This window comes from Sorex fumeus, unplaced genomic scaffold, assembly GCF_029834395.1.
Source record: "Sorex fumeus unplaced genomic scaffold, SorFum_2.1 ptg000044l, whole genome shotgun sequence".
In the NCBI taxonomy this organism is placed as follows: domain Eukaryota; kingdom Metazoa; phylum Chordata; class Mammalia; order Eulipotyphla; family Soricidae; genus Sorex; species Sorex fumeus.
In genome coordinates this window covers 22,191,711-22,205,982 of record NW_026606101.1, presented here as the reverse complement: position 1 = coordinate 22,205,982, position 14,272 = coordinate 22,191,711, and the positions used below count along the sequence as shown (strand labels likewise).

The window sequence follows — 14,272 nt, the reverse complement described above, 5'->3', positions numbered from 1 at the left end:
AAGGGCTGTTCCTGGCTCTGGTCAGGTTCACCTCTGATGTTGCTGGGGACTCAGCTGGGGTTGGTGGGCTGCAAAGTGAGACCATAAACCTCCCCCTTCCCTGTACTCTGTTCTCTGGCACTCTGCAGAATTATTTTAGAGACCTATTTTGCATATGTATATGAATTTTAAGCTTACTGCCTAATAAAAACTACAGTGCATTGGCATTAGTAATGTGTAGAGAGTGAAAAGCCTATGAAAAGTTACCACCTGACCCTCAGGGAGGATTGCTGTTATATTGAGGTGAGGGTCTAGTCTTCCAACTTCCTATAGTTTTTACATAAAAATAGAGATACCCCTCCCATCAGACAGATCATGATGGTTTTCTGTGTGTCATCAGGATTTAGTATTTCGTCACTTATTACTCCTGGTGTCAGTTCTCATGAGACCATATGGGGTGCTGAGGATCCAACTCAAGGTCAGCTGCACGGCAGGTGCCTTCTCTGCTGTTGTACCTCTCTGGTCTCAGTTGTTCAATTTTAAAGGGGAGACTGTTAAACAATTAAAAAAAAATTTGGCTTTTTTGGGTCACACCTGGTGATGCACAGGGGTTACTCTTGGCTTTGCACTCAGGAATTACTCCTGGCGGTGCTCAGGGGACCATATGGGATTCTGGGAATCAAACCTGGGTCAGATGCGTAGAAGGCAAATGCCCTGCCTGCTGTGCTATCGCTCCAGCCCCTGTTAAACAATTTTAAATAGTATTGACGGAAAATACCTATCTGAAAATGTGATAGTGATTGTTCTCTGATCTTGGAGTGTCAAGGAATTTTCTAATTATAAAATAGTTCAGAACAATACCATCTTTGATCTCAGATTTTAAAAATGGCTCTTGGGCCTGAGAGAGAGTATATAGGATGTAAGGGGATTAACTTTTCATGTTGCTGACCCCAGTTTGATTTCCAGCACTGCGTGTGGTACCCCCCAGCATCATCAGGGGTTACAGAGCAAAGCCAGGCATAGCTGCTGAGCACTACTGGTTGTGGGTCCCCACCCCAAAATAAATAAAATTTAAAATGTTCTCTCAAGTGGTATAAATGGAGAAAATCAGTCTTTGGGTTGGAGAGTTACCACAGCAGGTAAGCCCGCCTTGCACACAGGTGACCTGGGTTTGATCCCTGACACACCCCGTATGTTCTCACAGACACTGCCGGAAGTGATCTTGAACACAGTCAGGAGTAAGCTATGAGTACCACCAGGTGTGGCCCCCAAAGATCAGATCTGTCTTTTACTTTTTTTTCTGGGAAATATGTTTGCAGCCGGATGACCCAGGGTTAATGTTCTTGACTTATAACGTGCTGTTAAGAATGAATGAGAAGGGGCTGGAGAGATAGCACAGCGGGTAGGGCGTTTGCCTTGCACGCGGCCGACCCGGGTTCGATTCCCAGCATTCCATATGGTCCCCTGAGCACTGCCAGGAGTAACTCCTGAGTGCAGAGCCAGGAGTAACCCCTGTGCATCGCCAGGTGTGACCCAAAAAGCAAAAAAAAAAAAAAAAAAAAAAAAGAGAAAAAAACATGCTGAAAATAACTAAAGTCATTTTGTACAATCCATGCAAACTACGGAAACGTGGATAAAAAACAAGACTGGGCTGAAGAGGTGGCTCCGTGGGCTGGTGCATGCTGGGTGTGCAGGAGGCTTGGGTTTGTGTCTCGGGACCATGTGGCCCCCAGCAATGCTGGCTGTGACTCCCCAACCAAAAACCATTGAAAGACACCGTCCGTCGTCCTTTGCATGAAGAAAATCTAGACATGGCAAGTGAAGTTAGCATTGTTATGCCTTTTATTCCCTGCCTTTGGATTTTGTTTTTTGAGTCACCCCCAGCAGTGCTCCAGATGGAATGTGAGGATATATGCAACCCAGGTCAGCTGCGTACTTTCTTGCTTATTTCGCAGAGGAATCAGGAGGGGCTGTTTCCCATGTCTTACTTGAGAAGGCCGGTGCATCATTCATCCTTACTCACCTGCAGACCTGCATCTGCCAGTTCAAAACAAAACCTAATCCCCTAAATTTTATTATTATTATTATTATTTTTGCTTTATGACGTATTCAATATGCTAAACACAGTAACAACAAGTCTCACAGTGAGACGTTACTGGGCCTGCTTGAGCAAATCGATGAACCACGGGAGGACAGTGCAGCAGTGCAGTGCTGTGGGTCACACCCGGCGATGCACAGGGCTTCATTCGGGCTCAGCACTCAGGAATTAACCCTGGTGGTTCTCAGGGGACCATATGGGATGCTGGGAATCGAACCTGGGTTGGCCGCATGAAAGGCAGACAGATGCTCTGCCTGTTGTGTTATTTATTGCTCCCCCAAATTTTAGGAGCCCAAGAGGAAGTGCTGCCGGCAGGGTGCTTACCTTGAACCTGGCATTCTCAGGTTCAATTCTCTGCATCCCATATGGTCCCTGAGCCTGCCAGGAGTAATCCCTGAGCACCGCCCGGTGTAATTACAAAACAAAGCAATTTTTTTGTTTTGTTTTGTTTTGTTTTTTGGTTTTGGACCATAACCTGCAGTGGCAAGCCAGGGGTCTGTTCCTGGCTCTGCTCAGGAGTGACCTCTGGTGGTGCCTGGAAGACCATATGTGATGCAGCCGATTCAAAACGAGGTCTGCATGCACAAGTGCCTTAACTCCTGTACTCTGTGGCCCCAGTGGACCCGCGGTTCTGCCCAAGGTGGTAGGCCAGTGGTTTTAACCTCTCTATACCTGTGGACCAGTGCCAGTCCCAGGCAGGTGTGTGAAGAATTGTGGTCACCTGTGAATTTGTCTGGGCCTGGGACCTATTCTGAGCATGGGTCTTTGCTTTTGTAAATTTTTCATGCTGTCGTTTAAGTTTTGAAAACATTTTTTCTTAAAAAAAAAAGGCCCCTTTCCTGTTTCCAGGTATATTTATGGGCTGCTGCTTTTTGGATGTGTTTTTTGGTCCACACCTGGCTGTGCTGTGGGCTTGCTCCTGGCTCTGTGCTCAGGGAACACTCCTGGCAGTGCTCGGGGACCCTCTGTGGTGCTGGGTTCACACATGGGTCAGCTGCGTGCCAGGCAAGCATTTTAGTCACTGGACTATCTCTCCATCTCCCTTGTCAGTGCCTTTGGCAGCCAGGTACTGAACTGAGAATGAATGGTTCAGCTGCTCCAAGTGTCTGGGTGTTATTGGTCTTGGGGTTATATCTTCTGTTTCTGCAATAGGAAATTATGACTTCCTATTTAAGGAAATGGTAAAATACAAAGACAGCAGTTCTGTACTCTCGTAAATAGAGTGGTGAATGGTTTTTCACTGGGAAGCTAGATTCTCTGAAAGCCCTTCCCCGCTTTCAGTAAAAGAGAAGTTCTGAATACTTTCTTGTGCTTTCAGAGCGGCAGTTATGGGGGAGATCAGGTGATGCGTCATGTGCTCGTAGAGGCATCTCCACAGCACCCAGAGGGGCCAGGCTGTGACCTCGGCCGAGTCCATGTGTACCAAGGGCAGAGGCTTTGGCTTCCCCTGTGGTACGATCTGCAAGGACAGAGCTGTGCCCGGAGCAGACCAGCTCAAGGATGCCACCCAGAAAGGCCTTGTGTTTGAGGAGCTTAATTACTTTCTTAGGAAGATTCTGTGGCTAAATTGATTTGTGCTTTTCAAAGAATTGGAGTTTGAGGGCCCAGAGGAGATCAGAGGGCTGAGTCTGAGCACTTGTGATATATGCAGATGTCCCTGGTGCGATCCCTGTCACTGCCTGGTCCCCTGAACACCTCTGGGAGTGACCCCGGAGCAGTGTGCCAGGGGGAATCCACTGGCATCATACCTCCCCCACTAAGCAACAGCAAAGCAGAATGGTAGTTTCCCAGCTGCTTCTGCGTGATCTTCGGGGGTTCAGTGGCGGAGCTGGCCGGGCCTTGTAGGTGGTTCCCGGTCAGCAGGGCTATGCGTAAACCAGGGCACTGGCGAGCAAGTGATTTCCCAAAGAGAAACCTTCACGAGTGATCGAAATGTCCTGTGGCTCTTCAGAACTTTCCTATCAGTAGCTAGGATGGCATCTCGACTGTTGGAGGTTTTTGGTCCTCGGGGGCTATTCCTGATTCTGTGCTTCAGGACCATTCCTGTGGATGTTCTGGGAGCCATTCACGGTGCCCGGATTGACCCAGGCGCAAGGCGCCTGTGTTCTGTTTCTCAGGCTCCTCTGAAAGGACATCTTCCTAATTTGCAACTTTACCTCCACAATCTTTTATTTCAATTTCAATTTTTTTTTTTTTTTGGTCATACCCAATTGGGTACTCAGGGGTCCGTGCGGTGCCAGGGTTTAAAGCTGGGGCTGTTGCGTGCAAAGCATGTGCTCCATCGTGAAAAACATTTTAAAATTAACTTTTTAGATATTTAAAGGATCTATGAAGCATTAGGGCGTTTGCCTTGCACGCGGCTGACGTGGCCAACCCGAGTTCGATTCCTCCGCCCCTCTCGGAGAGCCCGTCAAGCTACCGAGAGTATTCGATATGCCAGACACAGTAACAACAAAGTCTCCAATGGAGACGTTACTGGGCCCGCTCGAGCAAATCGACGAACAACGGGAGGGCCTTTACTTTTTTTACTTACTTTATGAAGCGTATACACGTGGAAAAATATCGACTGTGAGAATGATCCAAAGCACAACTGGAAACTTGCACAACCTATGAACACCCCCTGCACACTTGAGGGGAGTTGATGCTTGGTCTTTCCAGCACTCTCCTGTTCACTCAGAATACCCAATAGCTACACAGCAGTAAGAGCGGGATTGTGCCATACAGATCGGGCGACTTGTGATTTCCGAAGAGCGCACGTACTTACTTGATTGAAACTAAGCTGTTTGGTTTGAGCTTTCCTTCCTCCTTTCATTTTTTCCATTCTTCTGGACTAATCCTCATCGATGATTAAGTGCCTTTCTGCCTCCCTCGGCGTAAATTTTTAATAAATGTAGATTAAAATAGCCTCGTGGTTATGGAGATCCTATTTTGGGAGAATGCCTTTTCATTCCGGGCCTCGTGTGCAGGATGTTTCCGAAAGAGGAATAACACCGTTACTTCATTTCACAATTTAATCACTTAAAATGAGTAATCTTGTTTATCGCACACAGCAGGAGACCACTGTTAATTTTCTGAAACTGAAAATACAGGCTGGTTACAGGCTTGTTACTGTTCACATCCCCCCCCCCCGAACAAAATTAACACAAAAATAACCCCCCCACCCCCACCCCAAAACTCAGACCAGGCTTACAGAGGGCTGGACTGGTTCGGGTCGCTCCTGGCCCGAGGTGAGTGGTGGTGTGACGAGAATCCCCAGAGCAAACAGTGGGATTGAAAGAGTCACAGCTCAAATATTTTCCAGTGATCCCTTTGTTATCTGCCTCATCTGTCTTCACCTCCCCTGGCTCCCTTTTTTGTGGAGGTGGCCGCCAATTCGTGAGTCAGGCTTTGGGTACTTTTTTTATATATATATATATATATATATTTATTTATTTATTGAATCACTGTGGGAAAAGTTACAAAGCTTTCAGGTTTAAGTCTCGGTCGTGCAGTGATTAAATACCTTTCGGCTTTGGGTGCTTTTTATTGTGAAACCCTCTGCATGGGCTCAAGCGTATGTAAAGTGCGTTTAATAATGTTTAATTAACAGTAAAACGAGCAATTTGTGAATAAGCCCAAGTATCGATGAGTAATCATTTTAAGAAATAAAACCTAGGGGCTGGAGCTATAGGACAGTGGGGTAGGGTGTTTGCCTTCCACGGCCAACCGGGGTTCGATCCCCAACATCCCATATGGTTCTCCAGGAGTAATTCCTGAGTGCTGAGCCAGGAGTAACCCCTGTGCATCGCCAGGTGTGACCCAAAAAAGAAAAAAAAAATAGAACCTAGGGACCACAGATGTAATACAGTGGGTAGGGCACCTGCCTTGCATGGGTTCGATTGTCAGCGTTTGATATGGTCCCCTGAGCATCGCCAGGAGTAAGCCCTGAGAGCAGAGCCAGGTGTGGCCCAAAGCAACAGCAGCAAAAAAGGAAATAGAACCTAAACAAGAAAAACTCAGAAGTGGCCAGGGAGGTGGTCCAGGGGCTACTTTATAGGCTTGGTATGTGGGAAGCCCGACTCTCTTTCCCCAACAACCCCCCCCCCCCAAAAAAAAACACACACCCAGAAAATAGAATAGAATCTAACCTTGCTTTCAGGAAATCGCCTGACCAATATGTATATTTCTCAAGGTGTTTCAATAGGTGGCTGAATTTAAAAGGTCATTGAATCTTTTTTTTTGTTTCCCCCAACCCATTAATTTTATTTGCTTAATTCATTCCAGAATCTTGTGTCCATGGTATGAGCACCTTGATCCTTGGGTTTTTTTTTTTACACTTTTTTATATTTAATAGACATTTTATTTCTATAGGTCATTGAATTTCTTTTCCTCACCGAGAAGTTTATGGAGCTACGGCATCAGGGCAGTACAGAGTGTTAATTAGATGTAAGGACTGTTTAGTCCTTATCTTGATTTGGATGTTTAGATTTGCTTTACTTTTAATTAACACTTGGAAAAAAATTGGGGCCACCCCTAGCAGTGTTCAGGGCTTAACTCCTGGCTCTGCGTCCAGGAACTACTCCCAGTGGAACTCAGGGGGCCACTGTATGGGGTCCAGGGGATTAAACCTAGGTTGGCTCTGTGTGTGCAAGGCAAGCCCCCTACCTGCTTATCTCTCTTGCCCTTAGATGTGTAGACTTGTGCTGTCAAATGTCTCTGAAGCTCTGGGACCTCACCTCTGTAGGATTTCTTTATTTAATATTTATTTTGATATTTTCGTGGTTAAACCCTGCAATGCTCCAGGACTGCTCCCAGTGGGATTTAGAGGGCCAAGAGGTGTTGGGGACTGAACTCAGACCTTCTGCTTGCAAAGCATGCACTCAGCCCTGTGAGCTCTCTCTCTCTGACCAAAAAAATCCAAATTTTAAAAGTTTTGCCTGTGTGTGTGGGGGGGCACACCCCCAGTGCTCAGGGCTTTTTCTTTGCTCTTCACTCAGGAGTCACTCTTGGTGGGGATTGGGTACCCTGCGTTGAACTTGGTGCAGCTTCTTACAAGGCAAACACCCCATCCAGTGTACTATTGCTCCAGTCTCTAGTTTGGATTTTTAATTAATTGTGGTGCCTGGAATAGAACCGGGGCCCCAGACGCACCATGCTTGTGCTCAATTTCTGAGCCACGTCCCTGGCCCTTAGGGTTTTCTCACACAGTTAGTCATGTGTCTTGTGTAGGAGAGTGTCTGAAACATAGAACTAAAGATGTCTTTACAAAGTTTACCTTTTTGTGTTATTTTTCTTAAAAAAAAATTTTAGGTGGGGGGCCGCACAACTGGGCATATTCTGGGTGGGCGGAGGACCATGCGTACCAGGGATTGAGCCCAGGCCTCCCACATGGAAAGCGTGCTCTCCGTCCATTGGACTCTGTGGCCCTTGTTTTGCTTTTCCATCCATTTTCAGTGATTGGGAATATGCAGTTAATGTATCCACAGGTAAGGAGTGCCCAATGCAGAATTACTTTTCCTTGGTGTTCTTATCTCCTGAGAAATAGGGTGTGCAAATATGGAGTGGACTTTGGAGTTGGGCGTGGGCTTGTTGAGCCGTACCCAGCATTGCACAGGACCGTGGGACCGTGGCTTCAGGGACCACTCCTAGTGGTGCTTGGGACCAGGCTGGGGCTTGAATCAGGTCTGCAGTGTGTAAAGCGAGGGCCGTAACTGCTGTACTATTGTCACGCGACACTTGATTTTTTTTTTTTAAAGGAATTGATTTGTGATTCTGCCCAAGGATGGTTTGGGCCACTGACAATGTTCTTCCAGTGTAAAGCTATACAGCTGAGGGGATGGAAGGGAGAGATTCCAGTGGACTGGAGCACACGCTTTTGGAGGCCTGGGTTTGATTCTCGACACTACATGTTCCCTTGAGCACCCCTGGGAGTGACTCCAGAGCACTGTGGGGTGTGGCCCCTGTGGGGACTAGGCTGAGTAGGAAGTAGACTCCAGCCCTCCGGAGTGCCTCCTGTTAGGCTCGGCCATTACTTTTCTTTTTTTTATTTTAATTTGCTATTTGTTTCTCTCTAGCCTGGATCTTGACTCTGCTAATCCGGATCCCCTGCGGGTTTCAAGCCTGGACCTCTGCAGCACCAGGAAATGTAACAAGTGGCTTGGCTCCTAAGGCAGAGCGTATGGACAGGTCCACGCTGCCTCCCTTAGGTGCGTTTGAATATAGTCGTCCTCGTTCTGTGTTGCATGACTCATGCTGAGATGCGCTGAGTGCCTTAGCGCCCACTCCCCCCGGCGCTTGGCACGTCTGTGACAGCCTCGAGCTGGGCCTGGGGGTAATGGATGGTGAAGTTAAAGCTCATGATAAGGAAATTTCAGCCAAATCCCCTGGAAATTCATCACACCAGAGTATCAACTGTCACAGGGGCTCCCTGTATTAATTGGTAGAGAAAATATTTTTATTCTTTGTCACATGGCTTTGACTTTTCTACTTTTAAATTTTTATTTATTTTTGCTTTTTTTGGGTCACACAGCGAAGCTCAGGGGTTACTCCTGGCTCAGCACTCAGAAGTTACTCCTGACGGTGCTGGGGAGGTCATCTGGGATGCCGGGATCGAACCTGGGTCGGCTGCGTGCAAGGCAAACACTCTCTCTGCTGTGCTATCATTCCAGCTCCATGCTTTTAAATTTTTAAATCCAAGCGTTTGAGTACTTGGTGCTATTCGGGCTCACAGTTGCTCTTCCTGTGGAGAGCCCAGACCTCCCCTTCCCTGAGTTGTACTGTTTTAAGGAGAGGAAGCACTTTGTTTTTTTTTGGGTCACACCTGGTGATGCTCAGGGGTTACTCCTGGCTTTGCACTCAGGAATGACTCCTACCGGTGCTCAGGAGACCATATGGGATGCTAGGAATCGAACCCGGGTTGGCCGTGTGCAAGGCAAATGCCCTACCCACTGTGCTATTGCTCCAGCCCCAGGAGAGGAAGCACTTTGTATGGCACTGGTAACACTGGGCATCCTGGTGGTTTGGAACTTGCTATTATAAACGTCACTCCTGAATTTAAAAACAAATTTTTTTTGGTTTTAATTGAGATACAAGGCTACAGAGCTGAAAAAATGTGGAACATGTCATGAATTTGCGTGTCATCTTTGTGCCGGGGCCATGCTCCTCTCTGTTTGGTTTCAGTTTTAGTAAACGTCTCGCTGAAGCAAGCACAGCACTACTGAATTGACTTTTTTTTTTCCCCCATCTGGTGGCACTTGGTTGCTCCTTTCTTCTCTGTGGGGTTCCCCCGGTGGTGTTTGGGGGTTGGCTAGTGATGCTGGAGATTGAACCCTGGCCTCCTGCCTGCCAAGCATCTGTGTTAGTCCTTTGAGCTATCTCCCCAGCCCCTGCGGTGAATTTCTTGGACACGTATTTATGGGCAGATAGTCATAAGTAATTCCTTCCTTCATTCCTTCTATTATTCCTTCCTTTCTTTGTCCTTCCCCTTCCCTCTGCCCCTCCCTCTGTGCACCCACAGTGCTCGCTTACTCCTGGTTGTGTTGTATGTATTTGCCAGGCATCAAACCTGGACCAGCTGAGCCAGAGAGATAGTACAGTGGGTCGGGCGCTTGCCTTGCAAGTTACCGACCTGGGTTCAATCTCTGATACCCCATATTGTTCCTCCAAGTCTCTCCAGAGGTGGTCCCTGAGTGCAAAGCCAGAAGTAAGCCCTGAGCACAGCCTGGTGTGGGCTCTAAACAAACAAAAACCCACCAAAAAAAAAAAAAAAGAAGGATATGGGTCAGCTGCATGCAAGTGAAACACCTAGGCCCTTGTACTAGACCTCAGGCCCCAAGTGAACTTCTAACAGTAAAGTTGTCAGAGTACAGCACATGAAAATCATGTTCAGTTTTGGTAGATATTGGTAACTTGTCCTGCAGAGAAGCTGCAGGAGTTTTCAGTCTCACCGATCAATATTGTCTGAGATACCCTGTCTTGCCAAAACTGTTTATTCAGGGTGGTGGTTTCTAATGACAGCTAATGTCAAAACCGCTGCTCCATTTTAGTGGGTGTCGGTGTTACCTTTCTTTACCTTTTTTGAAAGGAATGGGGCCACATGTAGAGGTGCTGAGCCAGGGGAGGGCAGGATCTGCAGTAATGGGGATCGAACTTGGGGCCCTGCCCCAGCTCAGCATAAGCACTAGCACAGGAAGCATGTCTCGGGTCGGGGCAGAGGTCGTAAGTTTTCATGCAGTAAAAAATTGTGTCCCTTAGGCGCTGGAGAGAGAGTGCAGTCAGTCGGACGCGTGACTTGGTCGGACGCGTGACTTGGTCGGACGCGTGACTTGGTCGGACGCGTGACTTGGTCGGACGCGTGACTTGGTCGGACGCGTGACTTGGTCAGACGCTTGACTTGCATGCAGCCAGCCTGATTTCATTCCCTGGTACCCCATATGGTCCCTCTAGGAGTGATCCCTGAGTGCAGAGCCTAGAGTAAGGAAGCACCACCAGGTGTACCCCTAGACCCCACCCCCTAATTATTTATCAGTTCTTTTTTTTTTTTTTTCTTTTTGGATCATACCCAGTGATGCTCAGGGGTTACTCCTGGCTCATGCACTCAGGAATTGCTCTTGGCGGTGCTTGGGGGACCATATGGGATGCTGGGAATCGAATCTGTGTCGACCCTGTTGGCTGCGTGCAAGGCAAACGCCCTACCCGCTGTGCTATCGCTCCAGCCCCTATCAGTTCGTTTTTAGGTGTGCTTTTTAAAAATTTTTGCTTCCACATCTGACCTGGCTCAGGGCTTACTCTCGGTTCTGCACTCAGGATTACCCCTGATGATCCTGGGATACCGGGGATGGAACACGAGTGGGCCGTGTGCAAGACGGGTGCCTTAATCGCTGTGCTGGCTCTGTGGCCCTACCAGTTTTGTTTTCTCCACCTCCCCACTGTTGTTGCTGCTGGTGCATTCCCAAGAGCTTTTCTCTCCAATCTCTGAGTGGTCCTTGGTAGATACTTGTCAAACGTACATGCCATTCACACCATCAGCAGCTCAAGTTCAGTGTATCCAAATCTTAGCAAATCCGTTGCCACTTTTTAATTCCAAAGAAGACATTGATCTTTCAGCCGAAGTTACCTGGCACCATCCTTTTCTCTCTGCCACCCTTTGAAATTATTTTCTCTTTTCTTTTTGGGTCACGCCCGGCTCATGCACTCAGAAATTACTCCTGAGGCGGTGCTCAGGGTACCATATGGGATGCTGGGAATCAAACCGGATTGGCTGCATGCAAGGCAAATGCCCTGTCCGTTGTACTATCACTCCAGCCCCTCCACCCTTCGAAATTGCTTATGTGTTCATCACCTTGTGTGGTGGTCACTTTTCTTGCTGAGTTACCAACGTGTTTGCCCCAATACCCGTACCTTTCTTGAGTGCCAGAGAGCAACCCCGAACCTCACACATTCGCTCAAGGCTCATGTTTTGCCATTGAGTCTTGGCTTAGCCGTCGATTCTTTCTTTGTGGGAGGCTACACCCAGCCACGCTCAGGGGTAATTCCTGGTTCTGCTCTCAGGAATTATTCCTGGCAGTGCACAGGGGACAATGTGAATGCCGGGGAGGGGCTGGAGCGATAGCACAGCCTGTAGGGCGTTTGCCTTGCACGCAGCCAACATGGCCGACACAGGTTCGATTCCCAGCATCCCATATGGTCCCCTGAACACCGCCAGGAGCAATTCCTGAGTGCATGAGCCAGGAGTAACCTCTGAGCATCACCGGGTGTGACCCAAAAAGCAAAAAAATAAATAAAATAAAAGAATGCCGGGGACTGGACCCGGGGTCAGATGCTGTGAGGGAAGAGCTCTCCCACTGTATCGTCACTCTCAGGAGATTCTTTTTCACTTTCATCTCTGCCCAGAAACTGCTGTTTCATAAAGCTGTGTTCCCTTTATGTTGGTGTTCGAAGATTCCATGACTTGACGATGGACTGGGGTCAGGCTCTTGCTCCAGCCTTGGGGCAGCTGTCTGGCGTCATTTCCTGTGATCAAACATGTTGTATATATTAAAAAAAAAATCCGTGTTTAAAGCTTGATAAGGAGCCACAAGAGTTTTAAATATTTGCTGGAGAAACTGGGCTGCTTGAAAAGCCTCTGTAAACACGCGTGAGGGCCACGGCGTTTGCACAAGAAGGGAAGGAAAGAATAAAGTAGAACAGTTGTATAACGTTGTATAACGGCACTGTGATAGGGGACACTGGCCCTTTTTAGAGCTGCGCCCTCCTTTTTGGTTGGATGTATTTCATCAATGGTTTTAAAAGAGGTTGTTTGGTCCCGGTTTAAAAAAAAAAAAAGAATGTGAAAGGGATCTGCATGTATATATAAATTGTGTAAGAGGTTTGCTGATTTGTGTTTGGCCAGGGGCTGGGGGTAGGGAAAGATCTCGATGAATCTGACCTATTCCTTGTAATGATCTTTTGTTTTGAATAGAGAACTGGGGTTTCATGTGGGGAGTGGCTCCCTGGCAGTGCTGGGGTACGCCTGGCGAGCTCGGTGCTCCCAGTGGAGACGGGCGGGGGGTGGGGTGCTGGGTATGGGACCAGAGCTCCAGCATGCAAAGGTTGCATCCTGCCTTTTGTGATTCGCTCCCCCCCCCTTTTTTTAAAATATTTTTTAGTTTTTGGGTCACACCTAGAATGCTCAGTAGCCACTCCTACCTCTGCACTCAGGAATTATTCCTGGTGGTGCTTGGGGGACCCTATGGGATGCCCGGGATCAAGCCCGGGTTGAGCGAGCAAGGTAAGGCGCCTTCCCCACTGGACTGTCACTCCGCCCCCCACTACCTTGTTTGTAACTGCCACACAAAACTAGAACCCGCATCGGAGTCATAATAAGGTCCCTTTATGTGCGAAGAGTTGAGTCTGGGATGGAGCCTGTGGGGTAGAAGTGGGCAAGCTGGGGCCTCACACAAAGGAGGGCCACGCTGTGTCGCCCGATACCTCCCGGGGTTGGGCCCCGCTGCTGTGGCTTCCCTGGGAGAGCAGATCTCTCCCCATGGCCTCCTGCTGAGTTTCCTGAGGGCTTTGCGATTTCTGCTGGGGTGCGCTGTGCTGCGTCTCGTGCCTCTGGAAGGATGCGCTTGAATCACGGTCACCGTGGTCCATGCTGCCTTTGCTCTCCCTTGCCTCGGTTACCCACTTTTTATTTTAGACCAGCACTGATACCGTTATAATAGGAGTCACATGTAAGTCAGATGTCTGGCAGCTCTACTAAATGCAGCTGCTAATGCCAGTTTAAATATTCCAGCGTCCTAGGAATGGCCATCCCCCACAGCCAGTGACAATCAGAGCACTTTGCCATGTTTTCCCGGTGCGTATGCTTTAGGGACGGCCTGTCTCATTTATCTGCTGATGGGGACGTGGGACCCAGGGTCCATATGCCTGGGTGCCATGGGGCTTACCACTGAGTAATGTTTTTGGCTTGTAAGCTCCTGACGTAGCCTGTTCACTCCAGGCCTTGACACAGCAGTCAAGGAAGTTGGCTCCTTTTCCTGACTTCCCTTTTCCCATGGTTTCTCCTGTCGGATCGCGAGGTCTTCCCCGCGAGGTCTTCCCGTTGCCAGGGAAGGAGACTGCCGAGCCAGCGCGGCAGGTACTTTCGGCCGGGCGCTATTTATAGGTGTGTTCATTCGCTCACCCTCTCACCCAAAGGGAAATTAAAGAAACAGACCTTGGGACCAGGTAGAACATGAGATACTGCAGCAGGGAAGGCATTTGCCGCACACTGGGTGACCTGGCTCCATCCTTGGCACCGCCTGTGCTCCCTTGAGCACCACCTGGAGGGATGCATCCCTGAGCATTGCCAGTCTTGGCCCCCAAACAAAAACCAAAAACAACAAAAAAGAAATTCATGGAAAAAAAAAGAGAAACCAGTGTGATAGTACGGTGGTTAAGGTTCTTGCCCTGCATGTGGCCGGCCCAGGTTCTCACCTCAGCATCCCGTATGGTCCCCTAAGATCACCAGGAATACTCCCTGCGTGCAGTGCAGAGCCAGGAGTAACCCTCAACTCACCGGCTGTGGCCCCAAACACCCTCCCGCCATCCAGAAAAGGGGAGAGAATTTGCACACAAACTATGTATACTAGGCTCTTTCTCTTTTCTTGGTATTTTCAGCAGTTTTTCTTTTCTTTTGGGGTTCCCAAGTTATGCTCCACCAATGATTCTCGCTCAGCTCCCCAGGTGGTGCAG

At 48.5% G+C, this 14,272-nt stretch overlaps 1 protein-coding gene and 1 non-coding gene across 2 annotated transcripts in view; one reads left to right on the top strand and one right to left on the bottom strand.

Annotated features, from left to right (window-relative positions):
• The first annotated feature begins 8,130 nt into the window (after window positions 1-8,130).
• SLC23A2 (solute carrier family 23 member 2) overlaps window positions 8,131-14,272 on the top strand; it is a 103,704-nt gene continuing 97,562 nt past the window's right edge. Inside the window, exon 1 of the mRNA XM_056122141.1 lies at window positions 8,131-8,262. The gene's annotated coding sequence lies outside the window, so the exon portion shown is untranslated. The remainder of the gene's footprint in view (window positions 8,263-14,272) is intronic.
• LOC130030829 (U6 spliceosomal RNA) lies at window positions 9,162-9,263 on the bottom strand. The gene has a single exon (XR_008793508.1). It is a non-coding gene; the product is annotated as a U6 spliceosomal RNA (small nuclear RNA).